This window comes from Solanum dulcamara, chromosome 9 (assembly GCF_947179165.1).
Source record: "Solanum dulcamara chromosome 9, daSolDulc1.2, whole genome shotgun sequence".
NCBI classification, from domain to species: Eukaryota; Viridiplantae; Streptophyta; class Magnoliopsida; order Solanales; family Solanaceae; genus Solanum; species Solanum dulcamara.
This window is the reverse complement of record NC_077245.1, coordinates 27,888,127-27,908,338: the sequence shown is the minus strand read 5'-3', so window position 1 is coordinate 27,908,338 and position 20,212 is coordinate 27,888,127. Positions and strand designations below refer to the sequence as shown.

Sequence of the window (20,212 nt, the reverse complement as noted above, 5' to 3'; positions counted from 1 at the left end):
AGGTAAGGTTACAAACTAAGTTATTGCCTAGCTAAAGCTAAGACTATTAGACTCAAGTCTGCCATATCAGTCTATAGGGACCTAACCTTCCAAACTGACGTTGGAGAGGTTCTAAGGCCTAATGGCACCAAAATCGCGCAAGTCTAAGTTAATCACTAGTCTAAACCTAGAATAAGGCCCAACATGCTTCCAAACATATAACCAAAGGCAAAGCATACTAAACAAGGCATGGATGAATGATAATAGCAGGAATGATGTTTAAATAGTCCAACATTTTCCAAAAATAGAGCCTTGGACATAAATTCTAGGAATTTAGCATGCTCGACACCCCAACCCCTCTAACTCATACAATTCAACATAAAATTGCCTAAACATGCTCAGTCTCACGAGGGGAAAACTGTAGCCTACCTATAGGCCGATCATCCCCTGTCCAACTTATGTCACAGGCGTCTTTCCCTTTCGAACGGCCTCCAAATGTTGCCACTCTATCAACAATAGAATCCCTACATTAATAAGGTCGTTGTGACAGTAAAATTATCGAATTCAAAAATGGTCTAATTTTGGAGTCAAAAATTGGGAATTCTAAGACCCACTCCATAATTCCCGAAATTGACTCTAGGAATACGCTCCAACTACTAACCCAAGCTCAAGTTCCACAAGAGAACATAATTCACACACCAAAACAGACACAAACCTAGCATGCATAATTGATCAACTTCAAGGTATAAGAACATAGAAATGCAAGGGAAAAGGGGAATTTTACCTCAAAGAAAGACTCAACTCCTAATCATGAACATACCACTGGGTTCCCCTAGAAAATCCATGCAAGTTAGCCTTCTGAATTGCCAAAATTGCCCAAGAATTGAAGGAGAAAACAAGGTTTGAAGTTTGATATAAAATCTTTAAATTGGGTCTAAATGACCCTCTGATGTCACTTTAGAGACCACTCGGTAATCACTTAAGTGACACCCACCTAAAAGGCGGGCATTGCTTTAGAAATAGTGGTCGCTTAAGCGACAAGTCGCTTTACAGACAAGTCACTTTAGCGACAGGGGTGTCGCTTAAGCGACACCCACCCAAGTGGGTTGGTCTCTTTAGCAAGCTCCTGGCCACTTTAGCGACCAGGGGTCGCTTAAGCGACGGTACCAGACACAGCAGGTGCAACAAAGATCTTAGAATGCCAAATCCTCTAATGGGGTGCTAAAGATTTGTTTGGAACTCCGTGACCACAAATAAGATATTCTACCCCACCAAATTCGACATTCCGAACTTAATAGTGAATTCAAAATTCCAATATGAGGTTATTTTAATAAAAAGAGATTCCTACACCCAAGTGTTATTTTGAGCCTATTTCCACAACGGGCCTCGGAATTAGATCGGAAGCCTCGGAAAGCAAACAAAGGTTTGTTCTAGACCAAACTCAATATTCCAAACCTAACCGAACTATTAGAATTTTCATTCAAGTGCATTTTTCAAGAATGTTGACAAAAGTCAACTATAAGCTAAATTTCAAAGGCAAAAGCGCCAAATGGAAATAAACTAGTACCGATTACCTCGGTACTCATGTCATTCATGCTACTACCCTAATTTGGTCATTTCGGAGCTGATGGAATCGTCAAATTTTCATTTTAAGGTTGTTTTCCTGAAGTTATGATCGAACTCAACTTTTTAGGTTATAAAAGCTTTAAAATAGAGAAAAAGACCTAAAATTCAAATAAACGACCAGACGAGCGAACTATCAGTGCCAACAAGTCATAAATTATTTAGGATCACTACGAGAATGCTCTAAATGATAGAATGAATGCCTAAATTCAAAAATAAACTGGAGGGTCATTACAGAATTTTAGAAGAATGAATATAGAGTAAGGGAATTTCAAAGAATTGGGTAGATATAGGGTTGAACTTGGCCCTAATTGTGTCTAGGTTCATCGAATCGAACTTGGGTAATGACACAAATACCCTTCAATAAATCCAAAATTTGACCCTACGGATCACCTTTTATGGGTTGTCGAAGAAATGGTGAGTCGTTAAAATGACTCATCATGTCGTCTTTGGAAAAGGACTGAAAATTAGGTTTCTAAAGTTTAAAAATGAGGCATGTTTATGATTTGTAAACTTCATTACAACCCGTCAAATCCATCCGTCCTGCAGGTCCCAAAAACCTGTAATTTCATTGGTCTCTCAAGTTTCATTATGAGTCGTTCTTATAACCCGTCAACACGATGATGACTCATCCTGTTGAGTCATAGAACCTCTCCTGAGGGCAACATCCTACTTTTCTCGAGGGGTCACTCTACGACTCACCTTTATGAACCATAGTAAGTTCTACAAACCATAGAGTGACTGGTAAACATGGGTCAATTTAATACTTTGAGATTTTCTCCTTGGTTCCAACATTCCGACTCCCTGAGTCTTATAATTTTTTACATTATAACTCATTATATGCATATTTTCATAGAAATCTTATCATTCTAATGGCACTATAAAAATTAATATTAGATGCACGTGCAACACACGTGTCCAGTTTCTAGTTTAAAAGATAAAAATAAACTTACTCATATAAATAAGAGACAATGTTGGCTAAACACTCTCTAAAAGTAACTATCCATGTAATTGTTTCAAATATAAAATCCTAAATTAACCTAACAACGATATTTATTTGGTTTGTGCCGTTTGAAAAGCTACCATAGAAGAAAATGAATATCATCACGGTGTGCAATGTTAATAAGTATTGCTCCATTTGTGACTTTATTGGAAATTTGCTACTACAGACCAAACTTCAAAATTAGTTTGTTGTTTGAAAGATGTTAATTTTAACCATTGAAATACACTCCTTATATGTGGTTTTTTTCACACTTTTAAAGTTTTATTTGTAATTATTACATTATTATTCATTACATGCATATTTTCATAGAAATTTTATTATTCTATTGGTGCTATACAAATTAATATTGGACACATGTGCAACATACATGTTCATAACCTAGTTAAAAAGATAAAATAAACCTACTCATATAAATAAGGGGTAATTGTGGCTAAAAACTCTTGAAAAGTAACCATCCATGTAGTTGTTTCAACTATAAAACCCTAAATGAACCTAACAACGATATTCAATTGGTTTGTGTCGTTTCCACAACTATCCTGGATGAAAATGAAAATCATCATGTGTGTTCAATGTTAATTTGTATAGAGCCATATGTGTCTTTATTGAAAGTTTGCTAACTACTGACCAAAGTTCAAAATTAGTTGGTTGTTTAAAAGAAATTAATTTTAACATTAAAATACTCTGCTCATTTGTGTTTTTTGTCACACTTTTAAAGTTTTATTTGTAATTGTCACATTAGAACTTATTACATGTAAGTTTTCATAGAACTTTATCATTCTAATGGCGCTATAAAATTAATATTGGACACACATGCAACGCACGTGTCCAATTGCTAGTTTAAAAGACAAAATGAACCTACTCATATAAATAAGGGACAATTTTGGCTTAAAACTCTAGAAAAGTAACAATCTATGTAATTGTTTCAAATATAAAACCCTAAATGAACCTAACAGTGACATTCATTTGGTTTGTGCCATTTGCACAGCTACCATGGAAGAAAATGAAAATCATCACGTGTGTCCAATGTTTATAAGTATTGCTCCATTTGAGACTTTATTGGAAGTTTGCTAACTACTGACCTAAGTTCAAAATTAGTTGGTTGTTTAAAAGTAATTAATTTTAACCATTAAAATACACTCCTTACTTGTGTTTTTTTCACACTTTTAAAGTTTTATTTATAATTATTACATTATTACTCATTACAGGCATGTTTTCATAGAACTTTTATCATTCTAATGGTGCTATACAAATTAACATTGGGCATACGTGCACACACATGTCCAGAAACTAGTTTAAAAGATAAAAATAAACCTAGTCATATAAATAAGGGATAATTTTTGCTAAAACTCTCGAAAGGTGACCATCCATGTAACTCTTTAAAATATAAAATCCTAAATTAACCTAACTATGATATTTATTTGATTTGTGCCATTTGCACAACTACCATTGAAGAAAATGAAAACCCCTTCCCTTCCCCAAGAAATCATCACAAAGATTTTTGCGAAGCTACCCGTCAAAATATTGTTGTAATTCATGTTTGTTTAAAAATCCAATGTAGATACCTAGATTTCCATGCATGAAAAATGGTGGATAGATGTTATAGAGGGAAAAAGGTCTCTCTTGATATTTGAACAATTGTGTTACTGACATGACTTCACTAGAAAAAAAATTCAAAGACTTCATACCTTTGGTGCTCATGTCCACTATTCTCATTGGATTCACACATTTAAGGTCACTTATTGTCTTTCCTTCTTGAAGTGAGCCAAGGACAACTTGTTCATGTTTATGATTTTGATGATTGCAATTGTGTTATAGATTATAAGGTCAAAAAGTTGTGTTCTACGCAATATATAATTGTATAGAATTTGATATTACGATATTCAACATTCTAAAAAGGTCGACGACATACCTTTGGTTCCCTTTAATCCTTTTGTTAGATAGTGCTTGAAACTAAAAAATATGGTTGATTGGTCAAAGATTCAACATGCTCTTTGTAATGACCATGAAAGTTATTTTTGGTAATTTTTTAAAATAACCATTTTACCCCTTTTGGTAGTTTCCCCTAGTCATGTTTGATTGGCATTCAAAGTCGGTTTTGGGAAATTCTATGAAAAGTTGAAATTTTTTGAAAGATTTGAGTTTTGAAAGCTTAAGTTTTGAAATATTGGTATTTAGTGTCATTTAGAGTTTTGAATCTCAAAATAGAATTTTATCAATTTCATCAACTGCCGATATGAATTTATGTTTAGGAGAGTTGACTAAATCATTTGGGTTTATATCAAGGATTTGGGGTCCTAAGATGGAAATTATTGAGTTTTTGAGTTTAGAGTTGACTTTGGTTAACATTAAGAGTTTGGATGCACAAAATTGAATTCCAATGACTCCATTGGATTTGAAGAATAATTTTACGCATAGGGAGAGTTCTTGTGTATTTTTTGGAAGCTCCGAGGGTGATTTGGTCCTTTTGAGGCGTAGAGTTAGTTTGATTGTGACGTTTTACATTTTAGGTCAAGGATGCCTCAAATTCAAATTTTGATGATTCAATTGAGTCTGAAATATAAAATTTAGTTTGTTAGCATATATGAATTGTGTGTATGGGATTCCGAATGAATCCCGAGGGTCTATTCAGAAGTTTGAGAAGGGGAGGACTTTTCCATATTTATGTGCTCTGGTGTAGGGTACGCTTTAGCAAGGATAGGGTTGCGAAAGAGAATCAACTTCAGCAAGGTACCCATGATGAAATTAATAGGGTTCACTTAGGCAGAGTTCGCTTAAGAAAAATATTGGTCGCGAAAGCGACGCCACAAAAGCGACACTATGTCACTTAAGCGACATTTGAGACGGTTTAGCTGTGGTTTTGCTTCATTCTTCTATTTTTGATAGGCGATTTGTGAAGTGGGATTTCTTTTCTTGTTGATTGAGTAAGTGTTCTTAACCTAGAATCTTCATTACCAATCGTTTACATCATGATTTTGACTTCTAATTGAGGATTTTGGATCACAAATTTCTTTAAATGATGATTATGGGCTATTTTGAACTCCGTTTTCGAAATGGTTTTTTCCTATGGATTCCTACACTTTGAGGATCATTTTCATTCCAAAAAATCTAGATTTAAACCCTATTTTTGGAATTGAAATTTTGAGCTACTTTGACCCTTTTGCCTGAATTTCATAATTTTGGTTTTGTTAGATTCGTAATTTTATTGTAAATCACTATTTGGATAGATTGTTTTGTTTTAAATTCGATTTGGAAGGGAAATGCTCAAATACTTGATTGATCAGATCTGGATTAAGGCAGGTGAGCTTCTAAAATCCCATAAATCTTGTAGATTACTTGAACTTGTTTTCGTATTTATGTTCGGATGAAATAGTAATAAGGTTTGTGATGTAAAATATGTGAATTGACCCTAATAAAGGAACGGGGAAATAAAAAAGGACTATGTGTGCTATGATTTGATCAGAAATGTGAAGTCCTTGACTTGAACTTGATGAAATGCTATCATAGCCTAAATGTGATTACGAATTGATAAAATGGTTATTTGCTCATTGTTGATAATGGGTATTGACTTAGATATACTTGTTAAGCGATTTATTCTAAATATGATAAATGGGTATTGATACGGAGACTTGATGAGTTATATGATATAAATGATTTACTTGTTGATGTTGATATATAATTCATAGTGTGATATGAATTGCGTTGTGACTCTGAAAAATATCATTCACTCATTATTTACATTGGTTCTGCAATACTGTGATGATACTCGATTGACACTTACGCTAATGGGAAATAGTTACGGTGTATTAAAACTTATGTTGATGGGAAATGGTTCCGACTGATTCATATTGAGTGGAAAAGGGGATCGGGCCACACGTCCGTGCTGTATTTATTTCTGAGAGAGATGGGATCAGGACACATGTCCATGGTGGATACGTAGTCCTTATGCAGGCCCCATAGGTTCTGATTTATTATACAACGATGTGTATCATTAGGCCAAACATGCATTATTCTATGTGGCATCAACATTGCATTGCATTGCATCTTATTTGTCATCGTGAAATTGTGTATATGCCCCTTGCATTTCCTTGATTGACCTATTTGGAATTGTTATGACTTATTCAATGATACTGTTGAGCTATTTTTTATCTATGAACTGTGTAGAGTAGATTGAACTGATTTCTGTACAGGTTTTAGATAAGGATGTTCGGTTTGGAGGAAAGGAGTTATAGTGTATGTTAGATTTACTTGGCTTTACTAGTTGGCTTGCTGAGTACAATATTTTGTTTGGTACTCACTCCTTTCTATCTATACTTGTATAGGTTTCGAACTCGAATATCGATTCAATCTTTCTTTCCCTTCATCCAAGGCTTATAGTTGTTTAATGTTGGCGATCTTCCTTGTCCATTTTATTACACTTTGTTCTATTCAAGTTCCAAAGATATTGAGACTTTTATTTATTTTCCAAATCTATTATGTTTAGAGGCTTGTACATGTGACAACCAATCCTTTGGAGATTTTAGCTAACTAAGACTTCCGCTTTTGCTTATTTATCTATCTATTTAATTTGTTTCCACTTTATTTTTCACAAATGTTGGGTTTTAGGCTAACTTGTTCGGTGGAAAAGGATAAGTGCCAGAACATTGGGATTCGAGTTGTGACAAAATGGTATCAGAGCCCCAAGTTCATACTTTTTTTTTCATTCTTTCTTATAATGCGTTGTTATTATTGCTAGTGCTGAGTGTCGGGTGTTATTTTGACATATGTCGAGGATAATAGATTCAGCAATGGGTAAAGGAGAAGCTGTCCCTAAGGAAGTAGTTGAGACCCCAACTAGGGGTAAAAATAGAGGCTGAGCTAGCGATTCTTTTGAGGAGCGGCACCATCCCAAGGACGTTCTAGAAAGGTTCCCCAAAGCCACATGTTGAGGTTGGTGAGGACCAGGTTCCTTCAAGGACTCACGACACCATTGTTTCAAGAGACCTTATTAAGGATGTTGGGTGAGTTGGAGAGTTTTACTCAGAATTCTGCAGGAACACCACAGGGCTCACAGACTAGAGTTAGGGCATAGACCCAAAGCAGCATTTGGTCTTAGTTATTCAGAATCAAGTGGTTCAACCACCATTGGTTCCCGCACCAGCTGTTGGTTTGAAGGTTGCTCCATAGATGGTCATGATGGTAGTCGATTAGCAGTGTTATGAGAGGTTTCAGAAGATGAACCACCCAATTTTAGGGTAATAAGATCTAGGATGCTCATGAGTTCATGACTTTATGCTATGAGATGCTAGAGTCAGTGAGCATGGTTGATGCTCGGGGTGTTCATTTCGTAGCACTCCAGCTTCGTAGTTCAGCCAGAGCATGGTGGAGGATGTTTATAATGACTAGAATACTGGGATCTCCTCCAGTAGAGTAGGGTGCTTTTGCTAGTGCTTTTAAGGATATCTTCTTTCCATGGAGCATAAGTAAGGAGAGCAGGTTGAGATTCAAAGGTTTGACCCAGGGTGGAATATTTATTGACGAGTATGAGACATGATCTTTCCAGTTATCTAGACATATCATAGTGTTGATCCTAGAAGAATTGAAGATAGTCCACAGGCTTGTGAGAGGATTGACTTTCTCTATTCGATCATATGTGTTAAGATTGGCCCATTAGGGGGCTTCCTTCCAATCCATAGTGAGCACCGCCAAAGAAGTGAGGTTGATGGTCAGAGACGAGTTTGGGTACCCAAGAGGGTCGTTCTATTAGCCTGTTTTCAGGAACCTCATCTAGAGATAGAGGTTCACATAGAAGTGGTAGTTTATTTTAGCAATAGAGACCCATTCATGCCTTTATTCCATCGATCGAAAGTGGTCAGATAGTTTGAGGATCCCAGAGCTCGGGCTGACATGGTTTTGGTATTTCATCAGATTCATCACAACAGTACTTCTACCCATGATATTGCTATAGTTTTGGGGAACCAAGTAATATGATATGATATTTCCCTCTACAAATTCATTCAAGGCCCCAACGCACTTACTTAGTAGCTCCAAAGAGAGATTCGGTTCCTTCGACTAGGGGAAAGGGTAGGGCTCACTCTGGTAAGGTTGGGAGATCCTTTAGTAGTGGTGTTGTAGTTTCACAAGGTAGAGGTACAGTTTAGGTAGGTAATGGTAGGGGAGATTAGTGTTATGCTTATTAGAGGAGACCCGAAGATAAGGCTTCTAATACAGTTATTACATGCATCGCCCCAGTTTTCCATCGACCAGTATCTATGTTATTTCATCCTTAATCTACGTTCTCTTATGTGTCTATCTATTTTGCATATGGATTTGATTTGACTTGTGATCACATATCTATGCCTGCGCATGTTTCTACACCATCGATGAGCCCGTAGTGGTGGATCGAGCTTATCCATACTGTCTTGTTCCATCAGTTGGGTATGATACTTTGGTAGACATGATTATTCTGGGAATGATAGGCTTAGATGTGATATGGGGTATGGATTGTCTTTCTCCTTACCGTGCTATTCTTGATTGTTATTCTAAGATTGTTACCTTAGCGATACCTAGTATTCTGAGTATCGCATGGAAGGGTACTAGTGGTTTTTATCCTTGTAAGGTAATATCTTATATGTGTGCTTAGAGATTGATTGATAGGGGATGTATGTATTATTGTGATTTAATTTGTAATACTAGCATTGAGTCACCTCCTATGGAGTCTATTCTTGTGGTGAAGGAGATTGTTGATGTGTTTCCTACTGATATTCTAAGAGTTCCTCTAAATAGGGATATTGAATTTTCTATTGACTTAGAGTCGGCCACTAAGTCCATTTCTATTCCTCCATATCGCATGGCTCCAACTGAGATAAGGAGTTGAAGGATCAATTGTAAGACTCGTTAAGTAAGGGATTTATTCTCCCTACTGCGTCACCTTGGGGTGTGATGTGTCGCGTAATTATGATATTTTCGATTCTCAAAACAGTAAATTAATGTGTGTCGCAAGCATGCTTTTGTAGATATTTTGTGTGTTTATGTTGAAGGAAAACTAAATCACGCACGAGTTTTGATGATTCTAAACCGACTAAATAATCTCTCGGATGGTTCTTCCCACACTTCTAACATGCTGGGAATGATTGTCCACTAGAAGCATTACCTTGAGACATATGGTTAGGCACCCTATTTATGATGAACTTCTGAGATAGAGCACTAGATGGAGTTAGTCTGGAAAATGTCTGCCTAAATTAAGAACAACTACCACCACCGAATCTCTTTTGAGAGCAGTCACTACTATCTGCCCGATCCTTCTTAATCTCCCTATCTCTCTCCTTAAGATTTTTCTCCTCAATTTGTTGAGCATAAGTCATCAACCTCGAGATGTCTATATCCTTAATCAACATGGAAGTTCTATATTCCTTTACAACTATCTCTGAGACTCCAAACATGAATTTGCTCATATAGTCCCTAGAGTCGGCCTCCATAGCCAGAGCATACTTATAGAGTTGAGTGAATTTCAAAATATGTTCCTTCATGCTCATATTTACTTGACTTAAGTTGATACACTGTTGCCCTTTTCCTCTCTTATCTTAAGAGGGAAGAATTGGTCTATAAAATCACTTTTGAACTTGTCCCAATCCAATGGACCACATCAACAACCCTTTCTTCCTTCCATTGCTTGAATAAAATTTTAGCAACACCTTTCAATTGATAAGCGGCCAAATGCATACTCTCCACCAAAGTGACACCCATAGTGTTGATAATATTTTGAATCTCTTCTACAAACTTTTGTGGATCTTCGTCCACCTTTGAACCATGAAATTTTAGAGGATTCATTAGAGTGAAGTCTTGGAATCTAGTTGTCGTCGTACCCACATATGGGTTCACGGGAGCTACAACCTCGCAGTTGGCTTGAGTAGTCATGGCTAGGGAAATAACTTCGAAAGTAGCCTAAATATGGCATGTGTGACTTGCTCGGCCAAAGGATCAAATAGAGATTGAGGTGCTTATTTCTCCTCGTTCACATTCACATCCTTTGTCAAATAATCTTTTCTTGGAGGCATAGTGTTGAAATGCATCAAGCATGAGTTAGAAGGAAACCTTATAGAGTTCAACTTTATCCCACAACTTAAGATTTATGAAAGAAGTGAAGTATTTCTTAAATATTTCATTGCCTCTCATTCATAAATGTGGCAGTTTTCACACTCATGAATAAGAATTTACTTAACGTGGCTTTTAGACACCCTAAGACACTTAAACCTAATGCTCTGAATACCAAGTTAGTCACAACCCAAGACTACTACTAGATGTCACATGGTACTTTGAGTCCCGAGAGACCGTAAGCTAAAGCAATTGACATAGCATGACACGAATATAATAATATAAATAGAATAATCATGAAAATGGAATAATTTTTAAATAGTCTCAACATAAGAAATAGAGAACCTAATACAAGATTGAAATATAGAAACCTAACATATGTCTAAAAACGTCTACATAGGTGAAATACTAGAAAACATCTCTAGCTAACTCGACAACATGGAACTGAAAGTAAAGTCTAAAGAATGTCTAAACAGGATATCCTCGGAACATGAGGACTCACCCGTAATAATCCAATACTAACTATGATCTTGATGGGATGCGTCAGAATCTAGATTATAAGACAATATAGGATAAGGTATACGGTCATTACTTGGAATGTACTAAGTATGGATAATATGCAATAATATAACATAAAAATGATAAGTCTAAAAACATGATAAAGCAATAACCAAGTAATCAAACATGAAAACTGATAAATTAGAGTTTGAAACAAAAGTGAGAGGTACCATTAACTGAAATAAACCATGTAAGATATAACATAGAGTTCAATGTTATGCTTCCATACCAAAAATAGAGTGTCATATTTTCCAAGATAAGGACCTTGATCATAAGCTTAGGTGGATCCACTAGCTAATGTCCAAGAGAGACAAAACCTATGAGGGCATGTAGTTCTGGGACTTGGGTAGTCGATACTAGTCCAACTCAGTATTGGGTAAACTCTCAATGGTAAATATACACAATCATAATCATGATATTTGAAATGATAAGAATCTAGTAATACTGAACTATTCATCAAATTTCATAGCCGTATGAATAGCTCCTTTAAAATCATGATTTCATAGCATACTCTATGAGAAACTTAATCGAAAGAATCTAAATCATGATATTCATTTGTAATGAAATGTTACTTCAATAGAATCATCATAATTTAATAAAACATGTTGATACTTTATTCAAAAGCATCCTTGATTCATGAATTTTTCAAATCATAATGCATGCATATCAATATAACTTGAATTCGTACCATAACTTACTTTCATAGAATGGGTTCATGAAAGTATCATTGAAAATATTGAATTATGATCAAATCATGCATAATAAGATTAATCATGCATAGTAAAAAGAAATTCAATAGAACTTATAAGAAAATCATGAAATCCTAGAATTGGGTAAGAATCATAATTAAGAAATTGTTATTTGGGACTCAATGGTGAAGAGGAACTCATTAATGAAATCCCCACATACGTTGATGAAACCCTAAATTAAACTTACATGAGGAGACTTGAAGCTTTGAGGAATCCTTGAATCACCTTGAGATAAATTTGGGGAAGAAGACTTGAGGGTTTTGAGAGAATGAGAGTGAATGGGGAGGATTTTGAGTCTTAGAAATGTCTATAGGTCCACAAAATAGGCTAGAAATGATGTATTTTAGGATTTAAAAGAGTATGAAAAGACCCAAATAACCCTGATAAAAATAATTATCGGACAAGTCTACGAACACCATATACGGTCCATACAAAGAACCACGGACCATCTTCTTTGTTTATGTACCACTCACTGAAAGCTCACATTTTTTATGACAAACCACAAGATCTGATCCACGACTCTTCAAACCTTACACGATATGTATGCCCTCTCATACACTTGAGACCCAACTTAAGGTTGGAACCTCAGGCTTTGAACCATGAGTGGCCGAGTAATAACCGTATTTCCTTCTATGGCCGCACTAATAAGTCATGTACCAACTTAATGAAAACACCTAGTTTTTAAATACTATCTACGAACAAACAACCAAGAACTATACTCCTATGTACGACCATTTGAAGCTAGTCGCAAAAGAAAAGTACCAACATTTCACCTTTCTGATGATTAAGACCACGAGACATAAGCATGACCCATAGTCCCATCCATGAGCTATCCTATTAGATTGTAAAACCTCATTTGACATATTCTGGATTTCCAAGTCACTAACCATCACTAGTATCCATGAGTCATGGAACTATGTATGACCCATAAACATCACTCATGGATTACTATACCAACACCTTTGCACAATATTTTGTAACCTTTCAACTGACTTTTACACCTCCTAGGTGTTACACTAGTGCCTCAAATTAATCCTAAAATAGATGCACCAGTACTAACGTACGATAGGACATTTGTGATGTGGCAATCCACTCATAACCAATATTACCTCAAATATTTAGAAACCATTTATTAGGGGTACATTTGAATTAAAGCAAAACATGGTGCAACTCTTGCACACGAATAGATAGTTCATCGGTGTTTCTTATGAAGATCTCAAAGTGCATATCCAGAACTTTTTGGAAATTAATGATGTTTACACTCCAACTGGGGTTACACACCAACTAGGGTATCTCCTAAATACGTAAGGCTATAAGTGTTTCTCTTCTCTCTGCTAGGAGAAGTAAAGTGGTAATTGAAGTAGGAGCCAGCAAACTCTGTCACCTCATGTGATGATCTTGCTCAAAAATTCTTTATATGATTCTTTCCATTCGATAAAACAACTAAGTTAAGGAGTGAGATCTTGATCTTCAAACAGAAAGGGGAAGAGAATCTTTACCAATCATATGACAGATTCAAATCATTTTTGATAACTTGCCCGCATCACTACTAAGATAATGAACATTTTGTTCATACTTCATAGATGTGAGGCTACAAAAGTTAGAAAGTCAGAACATTGAAACTAAATAAGGAAAAAAAACTCAAAATTTGCTTGTTGTGGCTCGCCAAGTGGACTTGGAGACTCATCAAATTGGGTTGGTGTGTTGCCAAAGTGGTCAAAAGCTCACTTGGTTTTTCTAAAAATTTGGCTCAGTGGATGAAGGACTTTGGCGAGAAGAGAAGAAACTTGGAGACTCGCCAAGTTGGTTAGGCGAGTGTAAGACCCCATAAGTTAGAAAGTTGGAACCAAGGAAAAGAGTCTTGAAATTTTGATCCCATCCAAGTGAACAAACCCCTCTACGGCTCATAATGTTGGGTCATAGAGCGACACTTCGAGAAGAAAATTGGAGTTTCCCTCAGGAGAGGTTCTACAACCTTCCAAGATGAGTCATCCTCGAGAAGACAGGTTATAAAAACCCCTCGTAAGCTAAGTTCAGAGGCAAAGTTTCAAGGACCCCTCAGGGATAAGTCTACGAGCCTTGAGAATGGGTTATTCTTGAGAGGACGGGCCAAATAAAATGGTCGTTTATAGACTTAAGAGACTTTAATATTAAAAGTTTTGGGGACCAGTAGGATGAGCCCAAGGAATAGGTCATTTCCTTGAGGACAAGTCGTATACACGAGTCATTACTAAACTTCAAAGATTATTTTTTAGGCTCTTTTCTCAAGCGTGCAAGATGGGTCGCTTGAATGACTCATCGTTATGACGAAGACCCATAGAAGGGTCCCATAAGGACAATTTTCCAGATTTAATAAAGAGAAATTGTGTCTTTTCTAAAGTTCGGTTCAATTAACCTAGACACTTTTATGGTCAATTTCAAAGTCTAAAAACATTGTTCTCTTCAAAGACCCCCTCCTATTCAATTCATTCTCTCAAAACTTCCAAGGCAAAGAACTCACAAGGTCCCTCAAGGTTTCTCTCTAAATTCAAGTTAGGGTTTCCAATTTCTTCAAAGTTCTTCGTCAATTCCTATTGAATTCGAGCAAGATATGTGGTTTTCATTCATGGGTTCTTCCACCCATAGAGCCCAAATGTTTTCTCAACTTGATATTTTAAATTATAAATGGTGAATTCGTATGGTCTTCTACATGATGATTCCAAATGCACATATTATGGTATGTTTGAAGTTTATTTACTTAAATTGATATATATTGACTCTACATTTTATGAAATGAATAATTTTGTTAGGGTTCTTATATGAGGGCTTGAAAGGTGGCTTTAAAGTGTATATGGTGGGTTGTTTTAAGATATTTCATATGATGCATTTCCATCACTCTCATGCATTAAATGTATTTGGAAGTTATACTAAATAAACCCATCTAGTCTTCTTATGTTGAAATGAAGTTGAATGGAAAGTTTTGACTCCAAATGAAAGTTTATGAAGCAAATGCCTATGTTTAAGGGGGTCTTGGGAAATGATTGAATGATGATGAAAGGGACTTTAGCCAAATAAAGGATTCAATGTGAAAGCACTTTTCTCATATATTTGAATCAAATGAAATGTTTTATTGAGCTATTCCACCGAAGATGATTTGATGTCTAGAGTGATACAATGCTTATATTATTATGATATTTACATGTCATTTCGTGGGATTGACCTAGCACTGAATGTAGCATATAGATGTGGACTCGACCTAAGGGGTCCTTAAGTAAAGTCGCATATTGCATTAACTATGTGCCAACGTAGGAGACCTTGTAGGCTAATTAAACTAGTGGATCCACAATTAGCCCTTAAAGTCAAAGTTAAAGAAATGATTAAAGTTGTTTGAGTTCTACCCGGCAAGTAGTCTCCCCGTGCCAACGTAGGAGATTATGTTAGATTTCATATAATAGCTCGCATGGTCTTAAATTTTGGTTAAGGTCGCTTCCCACAAAATGAATGTTTTAAGGATTTATATGATGATTTCTCATGCATGCATTCACTTATGCATATTGTCTATATATGTGTCTCTCTTATGTTCTTCATTTCATAACACCCTCACATACTTAGTACATTCAAATTACTAACGCATACTTTTACCTACATGATATCACTATGTAGGGACCGGCGTCGCTGCGCACTCTCCTCCTTGTGGCTAAGTTGAGCATTAAAGGCTACCATTTTGGTGAGTTTCCATATTTCGGGAATGACACTCCTATCTTATCTAGCATGTGTTATGTTTGGGTACTTAAGTTTAGTATTTTGACTAAATCTTAAGGGTGAGCTAGGAAAATGTCAAGAGGGTTCAAAAAGGATAGAGTGGATAGTGGAGGGATCAACCTTCAAAGGTCCAATTATGGTAGCAATAGCAAGGACAAAGTGGTCAACAATTTGTGGGATAAGGTTCCACCAATGCTTCTTCTCCCAAATTTACCCAACTCAATGGTCCCAAGAGATAACATGGGTACCCAAGCTTTCCCCCGTGTAGGAAGTTTGGGAAGACCCACAAAGGGGAGTGTTTGGTGGGCTCAAACGTGTGCTTCCAATGCAGAAAGCCGGGTCATCATGCCCGGGATTGTAAAAGAAGTGGCGGTGGTAGGCCTTAAGGACAATTTGCTAATGGCCAACAAGCTCAAAGAGGTAGCCAACGCACCAACCATTTATATGCGTTGCATGGGAGGTAAAAGGTTAAGGAAGCACCAAATATTGTTACTGGTATATTAAGGATCTTTACTTTTGATGTATATGCATTGTTGGACCCAGGTGCAAACTTGTCATTTGTTACTCCATTCTTAGCTAATAGGTTTGATTTATAGCCCAAAATATTAGTAGAGCATTATTTGGTATCTACCCCTATGGGTGAGTTGGTTGTGCCTAGGAAGGTCTATAGGGGTTGTCTCGTGTCCCTCTTACATAAAGTCATTCCTTGTGATCTTATAGAGCTTGACATGGTAGATTTAGATGTCATCCTTGGTATGGATTGGTTGTATGAATCTTATGCTTCCATAGATTGTAGGACTCGTCGAGTCAAGTTTCCATTCCCAAATGAGTCCGTTTTTGAATGGGAGGGTTGTGATTCGGTGTTGAAAGGTAGATTCATTTCTTGTCTCAAGGCTCAAAAATTGATTGCTAAGGGTTGTATTTACCATATAGTGAGAGTTAGGGATATCGACTCCAAAAGTCCTCCTCTTGAGTTTGTCCCCATAGTCAATAAGTTTCCCGATGTATTTCCCAATTACCTTTCCGGTGTATCTCCTAAAAGAGAAGTTGATTTTGGTATCAATATCCTCCCCGATACCCAACCTATCTCTATTCCTCCTTACTGAATGGACTCGGCAGAATTGAAGGAACTGAAGAAACAATTAAAGGATTTGTTAAAAAAAGGGGTTCATAAGGCAAAGTATTTCATCGTGGGGTGCCCCGTTCTATTTGTAAGAAAGAAGGATGGGTCACTTCGAATATGCATAGACTACTAGCAATTGAATAAGGTGACTATTAAGAACCAATATCCACTTCTTAGAATAGATGACTTGTTTGATCAACTGCAAGGGGCGAGTCACTTCTCCAAGATTGACCTTCGATACGGCTATCATAAACTAAGGGTGAGGGAGTGTAACATCCCCAAAATGGAATTTCGGATAAGGTATGGTCACTTCAAGTTTATGGTAATGAGTTTTGGGTTGACGAATGCACCAACAGTGTTCATGGACCTAATAAATATGGTGTTCAAACCCTACCTTGATAGTTTTGTTATAGTGTTCATTGATGATGTTTTGATCTACTCTCGGAGTGAGGAAGAACATAAGGATTATTTGAGGGTTGTACTCCAAACATTAATGGATAAGCAGCTATTTGCAAAATTTAGCAACTGCGAGTTTTGGTTGAAGGAGGTGGCCTTTCTTAGTCACATAATTTCCGGCAAGGGGATTAAGTTTAATCCTAAGAAAATAGAGTCGGTCAAGAATTAGCCTAGACCATTGTCTCCTTCGGATATTAGGAGCTTCTTGGGTCTAGTTGGTTACTATAGAAGGTTCAGTCAAGGGTGTTCTTCCATCTCATCTCTTATGACAAAGTTGACTCAAAAGAAGGCAAAATTCATATAGACAGATGAGTGCTAAAGGAGTTTCCAAACCTTGAAAGATCGACTTACCTCCACTCATATTTTGAATCTGCCGAAGGATCAGAAGGGTTTATGGTTTATTGTGATACTTTGAAGATCGGTTTAGGTTGTGTCTTAATGTAAAACGGTAAGGTCATATCCTATGCTTCTATGCAATTAAAAGTGCATGAGCGTAACTACCCTACCCATGATCTTGAGTTGGCAGTCTTGGTTTTTGCTTTGAAAATTTGGTGGCACTACCTCTATGGAGTGCATGTAGATGTGTATACCGATCATAAAAGCCTTCAATAAGTGTTCACTAAAAAGGACCTCAATCTAAGACAAAGAAGGTGGCTAGAGCTCCTCAAGGACTACGACATGAGTGAGCATTATCATTCGAGTAAAGCCAATGTAATTGTCGATGCACTTAGTAGAGTGTCTATGGGGAGTGTGGCCCATGTTGATGAAGGAAAGAGGGAGTTGGTGAAAGATGTTCACCAATTGGCTAGATTAGGAGTGAAGTTGCACAGTACTGATGATGGGGGTATGGTTGTCCAAAATGTGTCTGAATCCTCTTTGGTAGTGAATGTCAGTCGAAACAAGACCTTGACCCGACACTTGTCGAGTTAAAGAAGTTGGTGAAGGAAAAAAAGGTAGAGGTCTTTTCATAAGGAGGAGATGGGATATTATATTACCAAAGTCGGTTATGTGTTTTGGATGTGGATGGCCTAAGGTGTTTGATCTTGATGGAGACCCATAATTCTGCATACTCCATTCATCCTGGTTTGACAAAAATGTATCGAAACTTAAAAGAGTTGTATTGGTGGGGTGGTATGAAGAAGGACATAGCAAAATTAATGTTAGAATATCTGAATTGTCAACAAGTGAGGGTCGGACATCAAAGGCCGGGTGGTCTAGCCCAAGATATTGAAATACCTACTTGGAAATGGGAAGATGTTAATACGGATTTTCTAGTGGGTTTGCCTCACACTCGAAAGCGATATGATTCTATTTGGGAGATTCTCGATAGAATGACTAAGTCGACTCACTTCCTATAAAGCTGAAGATTATGCCAAGTTGTATATTTGGGAATTGGTGAGGCTGTATGGTGTGTTGTTGTCCATTATTTCATATCGTGGTACCCAATTCACTTCTCACTTTTGGAGATTATTTCAAAAGAGCCTTGGTACTAAGGTAAAATTGAGCATCGCATTCCATCCTCAAACCGATAGGCAAGTTGAAAGGACAATTCAAACACTAGAGGATATGTTAAGCATTTGTGTGTTAAAGTTTAAAGGGAATTGGAATGATCAACTACCACTCATCGAGTTTGCCTATAATAATAGTTACTACTCAAGTATTAAGATGGCGCCGTTTGAGGCTTTGTATGGAAGACGATGTAGGTCCTAGGTTGGTTGGTTTGAAGTAGGTGAGATGACCTTGTTGGGCCCTGACTTGGTACTTGATGCTTTGGAGAAGGTGAAAATCATTATAGAAAGGTTGAAGACGGCTCAAAGTCGTTAAAAGTCATATTCTGACACTAGAAGAAGGAATCTTGAGTTTGAGGTGGGTGATTGGGTATATTTGAAGGTTTCACCCATGAAAGGTATGGTTTGATTTGGTAAAAAGCAGAAATTAAGCCCTAGGTATGTAGGGCTATATAAAATCTAGAGACGTGTGGGCAAAGTGGCTTATGAATTGGAGTTGCCATTGGAGATGGACATAGTTCACTCGGTGTTCCATGTATCTATGTTGAGAAAATGTGTGGGTGATCCTAGTTCCATTGTTCCTTTAGAAGTCATGAATATTGAAGAAAACATGACCTGTAAATAAGTCTCGGTTGAAATTTTAAACCGACAAGTTAAGAGATTGAGGAACAAGGAAGTTGCATTTGTTAAAGTCCTTTGGACGAATCAACAAGTTGAAAGTGCTACATGGGAAGCAGAAACAGATATGATGAAATGTTACCCTCATCTTTTTCATTCTACTCAAGTCTAAGGTACTAAGTTACTCATGCTCAATGTTTCAGACTCCTATGTTTTAGTTTTCTTACGTCCTCATATACATACATGTTCATGAAGTTAAATTTTGAAGTCATGTTTTAGGCTAAGTTTAAAGATCTCATGTTTAATGCATTGCATATGTCATTTTGTTCATGTTGGGTTGATAGTCCTTTTTCTGTGTCCTTCCTAAGATAAGTTAATCTCATTCGAGGATGAATATTTCCAATGGGGAGATATTGTAAGACCCCGTAAGTTAGAAAGTTAGAACCAAAGAGAAGAGTCTCAAAATTTCGAACTCATCCATGTGAACGAGCCCCTCTATGGCTCATAAGGCCTTTTACGGCTCGTAGGGTTGGGTCGTAGAGAGACCCTTCAAGAAGAAAATTAGAGTTCCCCTCATGAGAGGTTCTGCGACCTTCCAGGATGAGTTTTCCTTGAGAAGACGGGTCGTAGAAACCCCTTGTGAGCTGAGTTCAGAGGCCAAGTTTCAAGGACCCCTCAGGGCCAAGTCTACAAAACTTACGAATGGGTCATTCCTGAGAGGGCAGGTCGTATACAATGGTCATTCATAAACTTTAGAGTCTTGAATTTTGCAGGTTTTGGGGAC

At 36.9% G+C, this 20,212-nt stretch overlaps 1 non-coding gene across 1 annotated transcript; it reads right to left on the bottom strand.

Moving 5' to 3' along the window:
* Nucleotides 1-13,427: 13,427 nt before the first annotated feature.
* Nucleotides 13,428-13,534, bottom strand: LOC129904836 (small nucleolar RNA R71). Its single transcript, XR_008770507.1, has one exon. It is a non-coding gene; the product is annotated as a small nucleolar RNA R71 (small nucleolar RNA).
* Nucleotides 13,535-20,212: the final 6,678 nt, after the last annotated feature.